The sequence below is a fragment of the Daphnia magna genome, linkage group LG7 (assembly GCF_020631705.1).
Source record: "Daphnia magna isolate NIES linkage group LG7, ASM2063170v1.1, whole genome shotgun sequence".
NCBI lineage: Eukaryota > Metazoa > Arthropoda > Branchiopoda > Diplostraca > Daphniidae > Daphnia > Daphnia magna.
Genome location: NC_059188.1, coordinates 4,572,498 through 4,585,639, shown reverse-complemented (window position 1 = coordinate 4,585,639; position 13,142 = coordinate 4,572,498). Strand labels below are relative to the sequence as shown.

The 13,142-nt window shown below is 42.5% G+C and overlaps 44 non-coding genes across 44 annotated transcripts; all 44 read left to right on the top strand.

The window, feature by feature from the left end:
• The first annotated feature begins 65 nt into the window (after nucleotides 1–65).
• LOC123474824 lies at nucleotides 66–171 on the top strand. The gene has a single exon (XR_006649947.1). It is a non-coding gene; the product is annotated as a U6 spliceosomal RNA (small nuclear RNA).
• A 71-nt stretch (nucleotides 172–242) lies between these two features.
• Trnat-ugu lies at nucleotides 243–325 on the top strand. The gene is given in 2 exon segments: nucleotides 243–278; nucleotides 290–325. It is a non-coding gene; the product is annotated as a tRNA-Thr (tRNA).
• Nucleotides 326–438: 113 nt separating this feature from the next.
• On the top strand, nucleotides 439–522 carry Trnal-cag. The gene has a single exon. It is a non-coding gene; the product is annotated as a tRNA-Leu (tRNA).
• A 95-nt stretch (nucleotides 523–617) lies between these two features.
• Nucleotides 618–699, top strand: Trnas-aga. The gene has a single exon. It is a non-coding gene; the product is annotated as a tRNA-Ser (tRNA).
• Nucleotides 700–1,400: 701 nt separating this feature from the next.
• On the top strand, nucleotides 1,401–1,506 carry LOC123474823. The gene has a single exon (XR_006649946.1). It is a non-coding gene; the product is annotated as a U6 spliceosomal RNA (small nuclear RNA).
• A 71-nt stretch (nucleotides 1,507–1,577) lies between these two features.
• On the top strand, nucleotides 1,578–1,660 carry Trnat-ugu. Its single transcript is given in 2 exon segments — nucleotides 1,578–1,613; nucleotides 1,625–1,660. It is a non-coding gene; the product is annotated as a tRNA-Thr (tRNA).
• Nucleotides 1,661–1,773: 113 nt separating this feature from the next.
• On the top strand, nucleotides 1,774–1,857 carry Trnal-cag. Its single transcript has one exon. It is a non-coding gene; the product is annotated as a tRNA-Leu (tRNA).
• Nucleotides 1,858–1,952: 95 nt separating this feature from the next.
• On the top strand, nucleotides 1,953–2,034 carry Trnas-aga. Its single transcript has one exon. It is a non-coding gene; the product is annotated as a tRNA-Ser (tRNA).
• A 701-nt stretch (nucleotides 2,035–2,735) lies between these two features.
• On the top strand, nucleotides 2,736–2,841 carry LOC123474822. The gene has a single exon (XR_006649945.1). It is a non-coding gene; the product is annotated as a U6 spliceosomal RNA (small nuclear RNA).
• Nucleotides 2,842–2,912: 71 nt separating this feature from the next.
• Nucleotides 2,913–2,995, top strand: Trnat-ugu. Its single transcript is given in 2 exon segments — nucleotides 2,913–2,948; nucleotides 2,960–2,995. It is a non-coding gene; the product is annotated as a tRNA-Thr (tRNA).
• Nucleotides 2,996–3,108: 113 nt separating this feature from the next.
• Trnal-cag lies at nucleotides 3,109–3,192 on the top strand. The gene has a single exon. It is a non-coding gene; the product is annotated as a tRNA-Leu (tRNA).
• A 95-nt stretch (nucleotides 3,193–3,287) lies between these two features.
• Nucleotides 3,288–3,369, top strand: Trnas-aga. The gene has a single exon. It is a non-coding gene; the product is annotated as a tRNA-Ser (tRNA).
• Nucleotides 3,370–4,070: 701 nt separating this feature from the next.
• LOC123474821 lies at nucleotides 4,071–4,176 on the top strand. Its single transcript, XR_006649944.1, has one exon. It is a non-coding gene; the product is annotated as a U6 spliceosomal RNA (small nuclear RNA).
• A 71-nt stretch (nucleotides 4,177–4,247) lies between these two features.
• On the top strand, nucleotides 4,248–4,330 carry Trnat-ugu. The gene is given in 2 exon segments: nucleotides 4,248–4,283; nucleotides 4,295–4,330. It is a non-coding gene; the product is annotated as a tRNA-Thr (tRNA).
• A 113-nt stretch (nucleotides 4,331–4,443) lies between these two features.
• Trnal-cag lies at nucleotides 4,444–4,527 on the top strand. The gene has a single exon. It is a non-coding gene; the product is annotated as a tRNA-Leu (tRNA).
• Nucleotides 4,528–4,622: 95 nt separating this feature from the next.
• Trnas-aga lies at nucleotides 4,623–4,704 on the top strand. Its single transcript has one exon. It is a non-coding gene; the product is annotated as a tRNA-Ser (tRNA).
• Nucleotides 4,705–5,405: 701 nt separating this feature from the next.
• Nucleotides 5,406–5,511, top strand: LOC123474820. The gene has a single exon (XR_006649943.1). It is a non-coding gene; the product is annotated as a U6 spliceosomal RNA (small nuclear RNA).
• Nucleotides 5,512–5,582: 71 nt separating this feature from the next.
• Nucleotides 5,583–5,665, top strand: Trnat-ugu. Its single transcript is given in 2 exon segments — nucleotides 5,583–5,618; nucleotides 5,630–5,665. It is a non-coding gene; the product is annotated as a tRNA-Thr (tRNA).
• Nucleotides 5,666–5,778: 113 nt separating this feature from the next.
• Nucleotides 5,779–5,862, top strand: Trnal-cag. Its single transcript has one exon. It is a non-coding gene; the product is annotated as a tRNA-Leu (tRNA).
• A 95-nt stretch (nucleotides 5,863–5,957) lies between these two features.
• Trnas-aga lies at nucleotides 5,958–6,039 on the top strand. Its single transcript has one exon. It is a non-coding gene; the product is annotated as a tRNA-Ser (tRNA).
• Nucleotides 6,040–6,740: 701 nt separating this feature from the next.
• Nucleotides 6,741–6,846, top strand: LOC123474819. Its single transcript, XR_006649942.1, has one exon. It is a non-coding gene; the product is annotated as a U6 spliceosomal RNA (small nuclear RNA).
• A 71-nt stretch (nucleotides 6,847–6,917) lies between these two features.
• On the top strand, nucleotides 6,918–7,000 carry Trnat-ugu. Its single transcript is given in 2 exon segments — nucleotides 6,918–6,953; nucleotides 6,965–7,000. It is a non-coding gene; the product is annotated as a tRNA-Thr (tRNA).
• Nucleotides 7,001–7,113: 113 nt separating this feature from the next.
• On the top strand, nucleotides 7,114–7,197 carry Trnal-cag. Its single transcript has one exon. It is a non-coding gene; the product is annotated as a tRNA-Leu (tRNA).
• A 95-nt stretch (nucleotides 7,198–7,292) lies between these two features.
• Nucleotides 7,293–7,374, top strand: Trnas-aga. Its single transcript has one exon. It is a non-coding gene; the product is annotated as a tRNA-Ser (tRNA).
• A 701-nt stretch (nucleotides 7,375–8,075) lies between these two features.
• Nucleotides 8,076–8,181, top strand: LOC123474817. The gene has a single exon (XR_006649940.1). It is a non-coding gene; the product is annotated as a U6 spliceosomal RNA (small nuclear RNA).
• Nucleotides 8,182–8,252: 71 nt separating this feature from the next.
• On the top strand, nucleotides 8,253–8,335 carry Trnat-ugu. Its single transcript is given in 2 exon segments — nucleotides 8,253–8,288; nucleotides 8,300–8,335. It is a non-coding gene; the product is annotated as a tRNA-Thr (tRNA).
• A 113-nt stretch (nucleotides 8,336–8,448) lies between these two features.
• Nucleotides 8,449–8,532, top strand: Trnal-cag. The gene has a single exon. It is a non-coding gene; the product is annotated as a tRNA-Leu (tRNA).
• A 95-nt stretch (nucleotides 8,533–8,627) lies between these two features.
• On the top strand, nucleotides 8,628–8,709 carry Trnas-aga. The gene has a single exon. It is a non-coding gene; the product is annotated as a tRNA-Ser (tRNA).
• Nucleotides 8,710–8,884: 175 nt separating this feature from the next.
• On the top strand, nucleotides 8,885–8,971 carry Trnay-gua. The gene is given in 2 exon segments: nucleotides 8,885–8,921; nucleotides 8,936–8,971. It is a non-coding gene; the product is annotated as a tRNA-Tyr (tRNA).
• A 439-nt stretch (nucleotides 8,972–9,410) lies between these two features.
• On the top strand, nucleotides 9,411–9,516 carry LOC123474816. Its single transcript, XR_006649939.1, has one exon. It is a non-coding gene; the product is annotated as a U6 spliceosomal RNA (small nuclear RNA).
• A 71-nt stretch (nucleotides 9,517–9,587) lies between these two features.
• On the top strand, nucleotides 9,588–9,670 carry Trnat-ugu. Its single transcript is given in 2 exon segments — nucleotides 9,588–9,623; nucleotides 9,635–9,670. It is a non-coding gene; the product is annotated as a tRNA-Thr (tRNA).
• Nucleotides 9,671–9,783: 113 nt separating this feature from the next.
• On the top strand, nucleotides 9,784–9,867 carry Trnal-cag. The gene has a single exon. It is a non-coding gene; the product is annotated as a tRNA-Leu (tRNA).
• Nucleotides 9,868–9,962: 95 nt separating this feature from the next.
• Trnas-aga lies at nucleotides 9,963–10,044 on the top strand. The gene has a single exon. It is a non-coding gene; the product is annotated as a tRNA-Ser (tRNA).
• A 175-nt stretch (nucleotides 10,045–10,219) lies between these two features.
• On the top strand, nucleotides 10,220–10,306 carry Trnay-gua. Its single transcript is given in 2 exon segments — nucleotides 10,220–10,256; nucleotides 10,271–10,306. It is a non-coding gene; the product is annotated as a tRNA-Tyr (tRNA).
• Nucleotides 10,307–10,745: 439 nt separating this feature from the next.
• LOC123474815 lies at nucleotides 10,746–10,851 on the top strand. The gene has a single exon (XR_006649938.1). It is a non-coding gene; the product is annotated as a U6 spliceosomal RNA (small nuclear RNA).
• Nucleotides 10,852–10,922: 71 nt separating this feature from the next.
• On the top strand, nucleotides 10,923–11,005 carry Trnat-ugu. The gene is given in 2 exon segments: nucleotides 10,923–10,958; nucleotides 10,970–11,005. It is a non-coding gene; the product is annotated as a tRNA-Thr (tRNA).
• Nucleotides 11,006–11,118: 113 nt separating this feature from the next.
• On the top strand, nucleotides 11,119–11,202 carry Trnal-cag. The gene has a single exon. It is a non-coding gene; the product is annotated as a tRNA-Leu (tRNA).
• Nucleotides 11,203–11,297: 95 nt separating this feature from the next.
• Nucleotides 11,298–11,379, top strand: Trnas-aga. Its single transcript has one exon. It is a non-coding gene; the product is annotated as a tRNA-Ser (tRNA).
• A 175-nt stretch (nucleotides 11,380–11,554) lies between these two features.
• Nucleotides 11,555–11,641, top strand: Trnay-gua. Its single transcript is given in 2 exon segments — nucleotides 11,555–11,591; nucleotides 11,606–11,641. It is a non-coding gene; the product is annotated as a tRNA-Tyr (tRNA).
• Nucleotides 11,642–12,080: 439 nt separating this feature from the next.
• LOC123474814 lies at nucleotides 12,081–12,186 on the top strand. The gene has a single exon (XR_006649937.1). It is a non-coding gene; the product is annotated as a U6 spliceosomal RNA (small nuclear RNA).
• A 71-nt stretch (nucleotides 12,187–12,257) lies between these two features.
• On the top strand, nucleotides 12,258–12,340 carry Trnat-ugu. The gene is given in 2 exon segments: nucleotides 12,258–12,293; nucleotides 12,305–12,340. It is a non-coding gene; the product is annotated as a tRNA-Thr (tRNA).
• A 113-nt stretch (nucleotides 12,341–12,453) lies between these two features.
• On the top strand, nucleotides 12,454–12,537 carry Trnal-cag. The gene has a single exon. It is a non-coding gene; the product is annotated as a tRNA-Leu (tRNA).
• A 95-nt stretch (nucleotides 12,538–12,632) lies between these two features.
• On the top strand, nucleotides 12,633–12,714 carry Trnas-aga. The gene has a single exon. It is a non-coding gene; the product is annotated as a tRNA-Ser (tRNA).
• Nucleotides 12,715–12,889: 175 nt separating this feature from the next.
• Nucleotides 12,890–12,976, top strand: Trnay-gua. Its single transcript is given in 2 exon segments — nucleotides 12,890–12,926; nucleotides 12,941–12,976. It is a non-coding gene; the product is annotated as a tRNA-Tyr (tRNA).
• Nucleotides 12,977–13,142: the final 166 nt, after the last annotated feature.

Genomic DNA, 13,142 nt, shown 5'->3' with positions numbered 1-13,142 from the left:
CTGCAGCAACGGATTGGACTTGAAAAATAAGAGGTACAAAAGCTTTGGTCGGCATTATTGTTACTGTATTCCACACGGAATACATATACTAAAATTGGAACGATACAGAGAAGATTAGCATGGCCCCTGCGCAAGGATGACACGCAAAATCGTGAAGCGTTCCACATTTTTGGCCATGTTCATTAAGTAAACCAAAACCCGTCTAATACGGATAGCTATGTCTTTGCGAGTTGATCCTATCAGCCTTCTTAGCTCAGTGGCAGAGCACTAGTCTTGTAAACACCTGGCTAACTAGGGGTCATGAGTTCAATTCTCATAGAGGGCACAATGCACTGAAGACATTTATATAATTGTTAACATACGCGTAGCCACAAAATCATGATCACAATGTAAGTGAAATACAGGGGACCACTCCCCAAAATTATTCAAAGGCATTCAGTCAGGATGGCCGAGCGGTCCAAGGCGCTGCGTTCAGGTCGCAGTCCAGTTCTCTGGGCGAGGGTTCGAATCCCTCTTCTGACACACACGTAAAAGATTTATATCAAAACCAATTGAAGTAGATCAGCTGTTAATGAGTTATAGCGGGTTTTCATCAATTGTTCTGACATTAACTAACAGCAGATGTGGCCGAGTGGTTAAGGCGACTGACTAGAAATCAGTTTCCCTTCGGGAGCGTAGGTTCGAATCCTACCATCTGCGTTGCGGTGGGTAGCACGCGTAACGATAAGAAAACTAGGAAATTGCGCTGCTTACTATTACAGTTACTATACGTGAGAATTGAATGAGATTTTTGTTAATACTTACTGAAGTTTGCTCAGTTGTCACGCACACCATTTCTATTGATAGTACTCAACTGAATCTAAAGATTCATGTCCCTTCGATAGCTCAGTTGGTAGAGCGGTGGACTGTAGCATTGTACAAAGATATCCATAGGTCACTGGTTCAACTCCGGTTCGAAGGACTGTACACTTGATTTCTTTTCTGTTTGTTTTTTTGTCTCTGTTCGTTGCAATGCTTTCAAACAAATCTGGCTTTTTACACCACGTACAAATTCCCCACCGTGATGGTGCACCAGAATGAGAAACGTGCTCGCTGGTAAAAAAAGAGAGCATAGATTCACGATTGTTATACGCCATGGATTGAGCAGAAGTTCCTGGACGTTAGCTGCACTAATTCAATACATCGTTGAATACTCTTTCGTCAAGTCGGCCCAAGAGCACTGCGCATGGGGGACACACAAAAGCAAATATCTGAATACAGTTCATTTTAGGAAATCTGACAGCTGACTGACTATCACTATTCAATAGATCATTTCCACGTACAAACAACGTTAAGCTGCAGCAACGGATTGGACTTGAAAAATAAGAGGTACAAAAGCTTTGGTCGGCATTATTGTTACTGTATTCCACACGGAATACATATACTAAAATTGGAACGATACAGAGAAGATTAGCATGGCCCCTGCGCAAGGATGACACGCAAAATCGTGAAGCGTTCCACATTTTTGGCCATGTTCATTAAGTAAACCAAAACCCGTCTAATACGGATAGCTATGTCTTTGCGAGTTGATCCTATCAGCCTTCTTAGCTCAGTGGCAGAGCACTAGTCTTGTAAACACCTGGCTAACTAGGGGTCATGAGTTCAATTCTCATAGAGGGCACAATGCACTGAAGACATTTATATAATTGTTAACATACGCGTAGCCACAAAATCATGATCACAATGTAAGTGAAATACAGGGGACCACTCCCCAAAATTATTCAAAGGCATTCAGTCAGGATGGCCGAGCGGTCCAAGGCGCTGCGTTCAGGTCGCAGTCCAGTTCTCTGGGCGAGGGTTCGAATCCCTCTTCTGACACACACGTAAAAGATTTATATCAAAACCAATTGAAGTAGATCAGCTGTTAATGAGTTATAGCGGGTTTTCATCAATTGTTCTGACATTAACTAACAGCAGATGTGGCCGAGTGGTTAAGGCGACTGACTAGAAATCAGTTTCCCTTCGGGAGCGTAGGTTCGAATCCTACCATCTGCGTTGCGGTGGGTAGCACGCGTAACGATAAGAAAACTAGGAAATTGCGCTGCTTACTATTACAGTTACTATACGTGAGAATTGAATGAGATTTTTGTTAATACTTACTGAAGTTTGCTCAGTTGTCACGCACACCATTTCTATTGATAGTACTCAACTGAATCTAAAGATTCATGTCCCTTCGATAGCTCAGTTGGTAGAGCGGTGGACTGTAGCATTGTACAAAGATATCCATAGGTCACTGGTTCAACTCCGGTTCGAAGGACTGTACACTTGATTTCTTTTCTGTTTGTTTTTTTGTCTCTGTTCGTTGCAATGCTTTCAAACAAATCTGGCTTTTTACACCACGTACAAATTCCCCACCGTGATGGTGCACCAGAATGAGAAACGTGCTCGCTGGTAAAAAAAGAGAGCATAGATTCACGATTGTTATACGCCATGGATTGAGCAGAAGTTCCTGGACGTTAGCTGCACTAATTCAATACATCGTTGAATACTCTTTCGTCAAGTCGGCCCAAGAGCACTGCGCATGGGGGACACACAAAAGCAAATATCTGAATACAGTTCATTTTAGGAAATCTGACAGCTGACTGACTATCACTATTCAATAGATCATTTCCACGTACAAACAACGTTAAGCTGCAGCAACGGATTGGACTTGAAAAATAAGAGGTACAAAAGCTTTGGTCGGCATTATTGTTACTGTATTCCACACGGAATACATATACTAAAATTGGAACGATACAGAGAAGATTAGCATGGCCCCTGCGCAAGGATGACACGCAAAATCGTGAAGCGTTCCACATTTTTGGCCATGTTCATTAAGTAAACCAAAACCCGTCTAATACGGATAGCTATGTCTTTGCGAGTTGATCCTATCAGCCTTCTTAGCTCAGTGGCAGAGCACTAGTCTTGTAAACACCTGGCTAACTAGGGGTCATGAGTTCAATTCTCATAGAGGGCACAATGCACTGAAGACATTTATATAATTGTTAACATACGCGTAGCCACAAAATCATGATCACAATGTAAGTGAAATACAGGGGACCACTCCCCAAAATTATTCAAAGGCATTCAGTCAGGATGGCCGAGCGGTCCAAGGCGCTGCGTTCAGGTCGCAGTCCAGTTCTCTGGGCGAGGGTTCGAATCCCTCTTCTGACACACACGTAAAAGATTTATATCAAAACCAATTGAAGTAGATCAGCTGTTAATGAGTTATAGCGGGTTTTCATCAATTGTTCTGACATTAACTAACAGCAGATGTGGCCGAGTGGTTAAGGCGACTGACTAGAAATCAGTTTCCCTTCGGGAGCGTAGGTTCGAATCCTACCATCTGCGTTGCGGTGGGTAGCACGCGTAACGATAAGAAAACTAGGAAATTGCGCTGCTTACTATTACAGTTACTATACGTGAGAATTGAATGAGATTTTTGTTAATACTTACTGAAGTTTGCTCAGTTGTCACGCACACCATTTCTATTGATAGTACTCAACTGAATCTAAAGATTCATGTCCCTTCGATAGCTCAGTTGGTAGAGCGGTGGACTGTAGCATTGTACAAAGATATCCATAGGTCACTGGTTCAACTCCGGTTCGAAGGACTGTACACTTGATTTCTTTTCTGTTTGTTTTTTTGTCTCTGTTCGTTGCAATGCTTTCAAACAAATCTGGCTTTTTACACCACGTACAAATTCCCCACCGTGATGGTGCACCAGAATGAGAAACGTGCTCGCTGGTAAAAAAAGAGAGCATAGATTCACGATTGTTATACGCCATGGATTGAGCAGAAGTTCCTGGACGTTAGCTGCACTAATTCAATACATCGTTGAATACTCTTTCGTCAAGTCGGCCCAAGAGCACTGCGCATGGGGGACACACAAAAGCAAATATCTGAATACAGTTCATTTTAGGAAATCTGACAGCTGACTGACTATCACTATTCAATAGATCATTTCCACGTACAAACAACGTTAAGCTGCAGCAACGGATTGGACTTGAAAAATAAGAGGTACAAAAGCTTTGGTCGGCATTATTGTTACTGTATTCCACACGGAATACATATACTAAAATTGGAACGATACAGAGAAGATTAGCATGGCCCCTGCGCAAGGATGACACGCAAAATCGTGAAGCGTTCCACATTTTTGGCCATGTTCATTAAGTAAACCAAAACCCGTCTAATACGGATAGCTATGTCTTTGCGAGTTGATCCTATCAGCCTTCTTAGCTCAGTGGCAGAGCACTAGTCTTGTAAACACCTGGCTAACTAGGGGTCATGAGTTCAATTCTCATAGAGGGCACAATGCACTGAAGACATTTATATAATTGTTAACATACGCGTAGCCACAAAATCATGATCACAATGTAAGTGAAATACAGGGGACCACTCCCCAAAATTATTCAAAGGCATTCAGTCAGGATGGCCGAGCGGTCCAAGGCGCTGCGTTCAGGTCGCAGTCCAGTTCTCTGGGCGAGGGTTCGAATCCCTCTTCTGACACACACGTAAAAGATTTATATCAAAACCAATTGAAGTAGATCAGCTGTTAATGAGTTATAGCGGGTTTTCATCAATTGTTCTGACATTAACTAACAGCAGATGTGGCCGAGTGGTTAAGGCGACTGACTAGAAATCAGTTTCCCTTCGGGAGCGTAGGTTCGAATCCTACCATCTGCGTTGCGGTGGGTAGCACGCGTAACGATAAGAAAACTAGGAAATTGCGCTGCTTACTATTACAGTTACTATACGTGAGAATTGAATGAGATTTTTGTTAATACTTACTGAAGTTTGCTCAGTTGTCACGCACACCATTTCTATTGATAGTACTCAACTGAATCTAAAGATTCATGTCCCTTCGATAGCTCAGTTGGTAGAGCGGTGGACTGTAGCATTGTACAAAGATATCCATAGGTCACTGGTTCAACTCCGGTTCGAAGGACTGTACACTTGATTTCTTTTCTGTTTGTTTTTTTGTCTCTGTTCGTTGCAATGCTTTCAAACAAATCTGGCTTTTTACACCACGTACAAATTCCCCACCGTGATGGTGCACCAGAATGAGAAACGTGCTCGCTGGTAAAAAAAGAGAGCATAGATTCACGATTGTTATACGCCATGGATTGAGCAGAAGTTCCTGGACGTTAGCTGCACTAATTCAATACATCGTTGAATACTCTTTCGTCAAGTCGGCCCAAGAGCACTGCGCATGGGGGACACACAAAAGCAAATATCTGAATACAGTTCATTTTAGGAAATCTGACAGCTGACTGACTATCACTATTCAATAGATCATTTCCACGTACAAACAACGTTAAGCTGCAGCAACGGATTGGACTTGAAAAATAAGAGGTACAAAAGCTTTGGTCGGCATTATTGTTACTGTATTCCACACGGAATACATATACTAAAATTGGAACGATACAGAGAAGATTAGCATGGCCCCTGCGCAAGGATGACACGCAAAATCGTGAAGCGTTCCACATTTTTGGCCATGTTCATTAAGTAAACCAAAACCCGTCTAATACGGATAGCTATGTCTTTGCGAGTTGATCCTATCAGCCTTCTTAGCTCAGTGGCAGAGCACTAGTCTTGTAAACACCTGGCTAACTAGGGGTCATGAGTTCAATTCTCATAGAGGGCACAATGCACTGAAGACATTTATATAATTGTTAACATACGCGTAGCCACAAAATCATGATCACAATGTAAGTGAAATACAGGGGACCACTCCCCAAAATTATTCAAAGGCATTCAGTCAGGATGGCCGAGCGGTCCAAGGCGCTGCGTTCAGGTCGCAGTCCAGTTCTCTGGGCGAGGGTTCGAATCCCTCTTCTGACACACACGTAAAAGATTTATATCAAAACCAATTGAAGTAGATCAGCTGTTAATGAGTTATAGCGGGTTTTCATCAATTGTTCTGACATTAACTAACAGCAGATGTGGCCGAGTGGTTAAGGCGACTGACTAGAAATCAGTTTCCCTTCGGGAGCGTAGGTTCGAATCCTACCATCTGCGTTGCGGTGGGTAGCACGCGTAACGATAAGAAAACTAGGAAATTGCGCTGCTTACTATTACAGTTACTATACGTGAGAATTGAATGAGATTTTTGTTAATACTTACTGAAGTTTGCTCAGTTGTCACGCACACCATTTCTATTGATAGTACTCAACTGAATCTAAAGATTCATGTCCCTTCGATAGCTCAGTTGGTAGAGCGGTGGACTGTAGCATTGTACAAAGATATCCATAGGTCACTGGTTCAACTCCGGTTCGAAGGACTGTACACTTGATTTCTTTTCTGTTTGTTTTTTTGTCTCTGTTCGTTGCAATGCTTTCAAACAAATCTGGCTTTTTACACCACGTACAAATTCCCCACCGTGATGGTGCACCAGAATGAGAAACGTGCTCGCTGGTAAAAAAAGAGAGCATAGATTCACGATTGTTATACGCCATGGATTGAGCAGAAGTTCCTGGACGTTAGCTGCACTAATTCAATACATCGTTGAATACTCTTTCGTCAAGTCGGCCCAAGAGCACTGCGCATGGGGGACACACAAAAGCAAATATCTGAATACAGTTCATTTTAGGAAATCTGACAGCTGACTGACTATCACTATTCAATAGATCATTTCCACGTACAAACAACGTTAAGCTGCAGCAACGGATTGGACTTGAAAAATAAGAGGTACAAAAGCTTTGGTCGGCATTATTGTTACTGTATTCCACACGGAATACATATACTAAAATTGGAACGATACAGAGAAGATTAGCATGGCCCCTGCGCAAGGATGACACGCAAAATCGTGAAGCGTTCCACATTTTTGGCCATGTTCATTAAGTAAACCAAAACCCGTCTAATACGGATAGCTATGTCTTTGCGAGTTGATCCTATCAGCCTTCTTAGCTCAGTGGCAGAGCACTAGTCTTGTAAACACCTGGCTAACTAGGGGTCATGAGTTCAATTCTCATAGAGGGCACAATGCACTGAAGACATTTATATAATTGTTAACATACGCGTAGCCACAAAATCATGATCACAATGTAAGTGAAATACAGGGGACCACTCCCCAAAATTATTCAAAGGCATTCAGTCAGGATGGCCGAGCGGTCCAAGGCGCTGCGTTCAGGTCGCAGTCCAGTTCTCTGGGCGAGGGTTCGAATCCCTCTTCTGACACACACGTAAAAGATTTATATCAAAACCAATTGAAGTAGATCAGCTGTTAATGAGTTATAGCGGGTTTTCATCAATTGTTCTGACATTAACTAACAGCAGATGTGGCCGAGTGGTTAAGGCGACTGACTAGAAATCAGTTTCCCTTCGGGAGCGTAGGTTCGAATCCTACCATCTGCGTTGCGGTGGGTAGCACGCGTAACGATAAGAAAACTAGGAAATTGCGCTGCTTACTATTACAGTTACTATACGTGAGAATTGAATGAGATTTTTGTTAATACTTACTGAAGTTTGCTCAGTTGTCACGCACACCATTTCTATTGATAGTACTCAACTGAATCTAAAGATTCATGTCCCTTCGATAGCTCAGTTGGTAGAGCGGTGGACTGTAGCATTGTACAAAGATATCCATAGGTCACTGGTTCAACTCCGGTTCGAAGGACTGTACACTTGATTTCTTTTCTGTTTGTTTTTTTGTCTCTGTTCGTTGCAATGCTTTCAAACAAATCTGGCTTTTTACACCACGTACAAATTCCCCACCGTGATGGTGCACCAGAATGAGAAACGTGCTCGCTGGTAAAAAAAGAGAGCATAGATTCACGATTGTTATACGCCATGGATTGAGCAGAAGTTCCTGGACGTTAGCTGCACTAATTCAATACATCGTTGAATACTCTTTCGTCAAGTCGGCCCAAGAGCACTGCGCATGGGGGACACACAAAAGCAAATATCTGAATACAGTTCATTTTAGGAAATCTGACAGCTGACTGACTATCACTATTCAATAGATCATTTCCACGTACAAACAACGTTAAGCTGCAGCAACGGATTGGACTTGAAAAATAAGAGGTACAAAAGCTTTGGTCGGCATTATTGTTACTGTATTCCACACGGAATACATATACTAAAATTGGAACGATACAGAGAAGATTAGCATGGCCCCTGCGCAAGGATGACACGCAAAATCGTGAAGCGTTCCACATTTTTGGCCATGTTCATTAAGTAAACCAAAACCCGTCTAATACGGATAGCTATGTCTTTGCGAGTTGATCCTATCAGCCTTCTTAGCTCAGTGGCAGAGCACTAGTCTTGTAAACACCTGGCTAACTAGGGGTCATGAGTTCAATTCTCATAGAGGGCACAATGCACTGAAGACATTTATATAATTGTTAACATACGCGTAGCCACAAAATCATGATCACAATGTAAGTGAAATACAGGGGACCACTCCCCAAAATTATTCAAAGGCATTCAGTCAGGATGGCCGAGCGGTCCAAGGCGCTGCGTTCAGGTCGCAGTCCAGTTCTCTGGGCGAGGGTTCGAATCCCTCTTCTGACACACACGTAAAAGATTTATATCAAAACCAATTGAAGTAGATCAGCTGTTAATGAGTTATAGCGGGTTTTCATCAATTGTTCTGACATTAACTAACAGCAGATGTGGCCGAGTGGTTAAGGCGACTGACTAGAAATCAGTTTCCCTTCGGGAGCGTAGGTTCGAATCCTACCATCTGCGTTGCGGTGGGTAGCACGCGTAACGATAAGAAAACTAGGAAATTGCGCTGCTTACTATTACAGTTACTATACGTGAGAATTGAATGAGATTTTTGTTAATACTTACTGAAGTTTGCTCAGTTGTCACGCACACCATTTCTATTGATAGTACTCAACTGAATCTAAAGATTCATGTCCCTTCGATAGCTCAGTTGGTAGAGCGGTGGACTGTAGCATTGTACAAAGATATCCATAGGTCACTGGTTCAACTCCGGTTCGAAGGACTGTACACTTGATTTCTTTTCTGTTTGTTTTTTTGTCTCTGTTCGTTGCAATGCTTTCAAACAAATCTGGCTTTTTACACCACGTACAAATTCCCCACCGTGATGGTGCACCAGAATGAGAAACGTGCTCGCTGGTAAAAAAAGAGAGCATAGATTCACGATTGTTATACGCCATGGATTGAGCAGAAGTTCCTGGACGTTAGCTGCACTAATTCAATACATCGTTGAATACTCTTTCGTCAAGTCGGCCCAAGAGCACTGCGCATGGGGGACACACAAAAGCAAATATCTGAATACAGTTCATTTTAGGAAATCTGACAGCTGACTGACTATCACTATTCAATAGATCATTTCCACGTACAAACAACGTTAAGCTGCAGCAACGGATTGGACTTGAAAAATAAGAGGTACAAAAGCTTTGGTCGGCATTATTGTTACTGTATTCCACACGGAATACATATACTAAAATTGGAACGATACAGAGAAGATTAGCATGGCCCCTGCGCAAGGATGACACGCAAAATCGTGAAGCGTTCCACATTTTTGGCCATGTTCATTAAGTAAACCAAAACCCGTCTAATACGGATAGCTATGTCTTTGCGAGTTGATCCTATCAGCCTTCTTAGCTCAGTGGCAGAGCACTAGTCTTGTAAACACCTGGCTAACTAGGGGTCATGAGTTCAATTCTCATAGAGGGCACAATGCACTGAAGACATTTATATAATTGTTAACATACGCGTAGCCACAAAATCATGATCACAATGTAAGTGAAATACAGGGGACCACTCCCCAAAATTATTCAAAGGCATTCAGTCAGGATGGCCGAGCGGTCCAAGGCGCTGCGTTCAGGTCGCAGTCCAGTTCTCTGGGCGAGGGTTCGAATCCCTCTTCTGACACACACGTAAAAGATTTATATCAAAACCAATTGAAGTAGATCAGCTGTTAATGAGTTATAGCGGGTTTTCATCAATTGTTCTGACATTAACTAACAGCAGATGTGGCCGAGTGGTTAAGGCGACTGACTAGAAATCAGTTTCCCTTCGGGAGCGTAGGTTCGAATCCTACCATCTGCGTTGCGGTGGGTAGCACGCGTAACGATAAGAAAACTAGGAAATTGCGCTGCTTACTATTACAGTTACTATACGTGAGAATTGAATGAGATTTTTGTTAATACTTACTGAAGTTTGCTCAGTTGTCACGCACACCATTTCTATTGATAGTACTCAACTGAATCTAAAGATTCATGTCCCTTCGATAGCTCAGTTGGTAGAGCGGTGGACTGTAGCATTGTACAAAGATATCCATAGGTCACTGGTTCAACTCCGGTTCGAAGGACTGTACACTTGATTTCTTTTCTGTTTGTTTTTTTGTCTCTGTTCGTTGCAATGCTTTCAAACAAATCTGGCTTTTTACACCACGTACAAATTCCCCACCGTGATGGTGCACCAGAATGAGAAACGTGCTCGCTGGTAAAAAAAGAGAGCATAGATTCACGATTGTTATACGCCATGGATTGAGCAGAAGTTCCTGGACGTTAGCTGCACTAATTCAATACATCGTTGAATACTCTTTCGTCAAGTCGGCCCAAGAGCACTGCGCATGGGGGACACACAAAAGCAAATATCTGAATACAGTTCATTTTAGGAAATCTGACAGCTGACTGACTATCACTATTCAATAGATCATTTCCACGTACAAACAACGTTAAGCTGCAGCAACGGATTGGACTTGAAAAATAAGAGGTACAAAAGCTTTGGTCGGCATTATTGTTACTGTATTCCACACGGAATACATATACTAAAATTGGAACGATACAGAGAAGATTAGCATGGCCCCTGCGCAAGGATGACACGCAAAATCGTGAAGCGTTCCACATTTTTGGCCATGTTCATTAAGTAAACCAAAACCCGTCTAATACGGATAGCTATGTCTTTGCGAGTTGATCCTATCAGCCTTCTTAGCTCAGTGGCAGAGCACTAGTCTTGTAAACACCTGGCTAACTAGGGGTCATGAGTTCAATTCTCATAGAGGGCACAATGCACTGAAGACATTTATATAATTGTTAACATACGCGTAGCCACAAAATCATGATCACAATGTAAGTGAAATACAGGGGACCACTCCCCAAAATTATTCAAAGGCATTCAGTCAGGATGGCCGAGCGGTCCAAGGCGCTGCGTTCAGGTCGCAGTCCAGTTCTCTGGGCGAGGGTTCGAATCCCTCTTCTGACACACACGTAAAAGATTTATATCAAAACCAATTGAAGTAGATCAGCTGTTAATGAGTTATAGCGGGTTTTCATCAATTGTTCTGACATTAACTAACAGCAGATGTGGCCGAGTGGTTAAGGCGACTGACTAGAAATCAGTTTCCCTTCGGGAGCGTAGGTTCGAATCCTACCATCTGCGTTGCGGTGGGTAGCACGCGTAACGATAAGAAAACTAGGAAATTGCGCTGCTTACTATTACAGTTACTATACGTGAGAATTGAATGAGATTTTTGTTAATACTTACTGAAGTTTGCTCAGTTGTCACGCACACCATTTCTATTGATAGTACTCAACTGAATCTAAAGATTCATGTCCCTTCGATAGCTCAGTTGGTAGAGCGGTGGACTGTAGCATTGTACAAAGATATCCATAGGTCACTGGTTCAACTCCGGTTCGAAGGACTGTACACTTGATTTCTTTTCTGTTTGTTTTTTTGTCTCTGTTCGTTGCAATGCTTTCAAACAAATCTGGCTTTTTACACCACGTACAAATTCCCCACCGTGATGGTGCACCAGAATGAGAAACGTGCTCGCTGGTAAAAAAAGAGAGCATAGATTCACGATTGTTATACGCCATGGATTGAGCAGAAGTTCCTGGACGTTAGCTGCACTAATTCAATACATCGTTGAATACTCTTTCGTCAAGTCGGCCCAAGAGCACTGCGCATGGGGGACACACAAAAGCAAATATCTGAATACAGTTCATTTTAGGAAATCTGACAGCTGACTGACTATCACTATTCAATAGATCATTTCCACGTACAAACAACGTTAAGCTGCAGCAACGGATTGGACTTGAAAAATAAGAGGTACAAAAGCTTTGGTCGGCATTATTGTTACTGTATTCCACACGGAATACATATACTAAAATTGGAACGATACAGAGAAGATTAGCATGGCCCCTGCGCAAGGATGACACGCAAAATCGTGAAGCGTTCCACATTTTTGGCCATGTTCATTAAGTAAACCAAAACCCGTCTAATACGGATAGCTATGTCTTTGCGAGTTGATCCTATCAGCCTTCTTAGCTCAGTGGCAGAGCACTAGTCTTGTAAACACCTGGCTAACTAGGGGTCATGAGTTCAATTCTCATAGAGGGCACAATGCACTGAAGACATTTATATAATTGTTAACATACGCGTAGCCACAAAATCATGATCACAATGTAAGTGAAATACAGGGGACCACTCCCCAAAATTATTCAAAGGCATTCAGTCAGGATGGCCGAGCGGTCCAAGGCGCTGCGTTCAGGTCGCAGTCCAGTTCTCTGGGCGAGGGTTCGAATCCCTCTTCTGACACACACGTAAAAGATTTATATCAAAACCAATTGAAGTAGATCAGCTGTTAATGAGTTATAGCGGGTTTTCATCAATTGTTCTGACATTAACTAACAGCAGATGTGGCCGAGTGGTTAAGGCGACTGACTAGAAATCAGTTTCCCTTCGGGAGCGTAGGTTCGAATCCTACCATCTGCGTTGCGGTGGGTAGCACGCGTAACGATAAGAAAACTAGGAAATTGCGCTGCTTACTATTACAGTTACTATACGTGAGAATTGAATGAGATTTTTGTTAATACTTACTGAAGTTTGCTCAGTTGTCACGCACACCATTTCTATTGATAGTACTCAACTGAATCTAAAGATTCATGTCCCTTCGATAGCTCAGTTGGTAGAGCGGTGGACTGTAGCATTGTACAAAGATATCCATAGGTCACTGGTTCAACTCCGGTTCGAAGGACTGTACACTTGATTTCTTTTCTGTTTGTTTTTTTGTCTCTGTTCGTTGCAATGCTTTCAAACAAATCTGGCTTTTTACACCACGTACAAATTCCCCACCGTGATGGTGCACCAGAATGAGAAACGTGCTCGCTGGTAAAAAAAGAGAGCATAGATTCACGATTGTT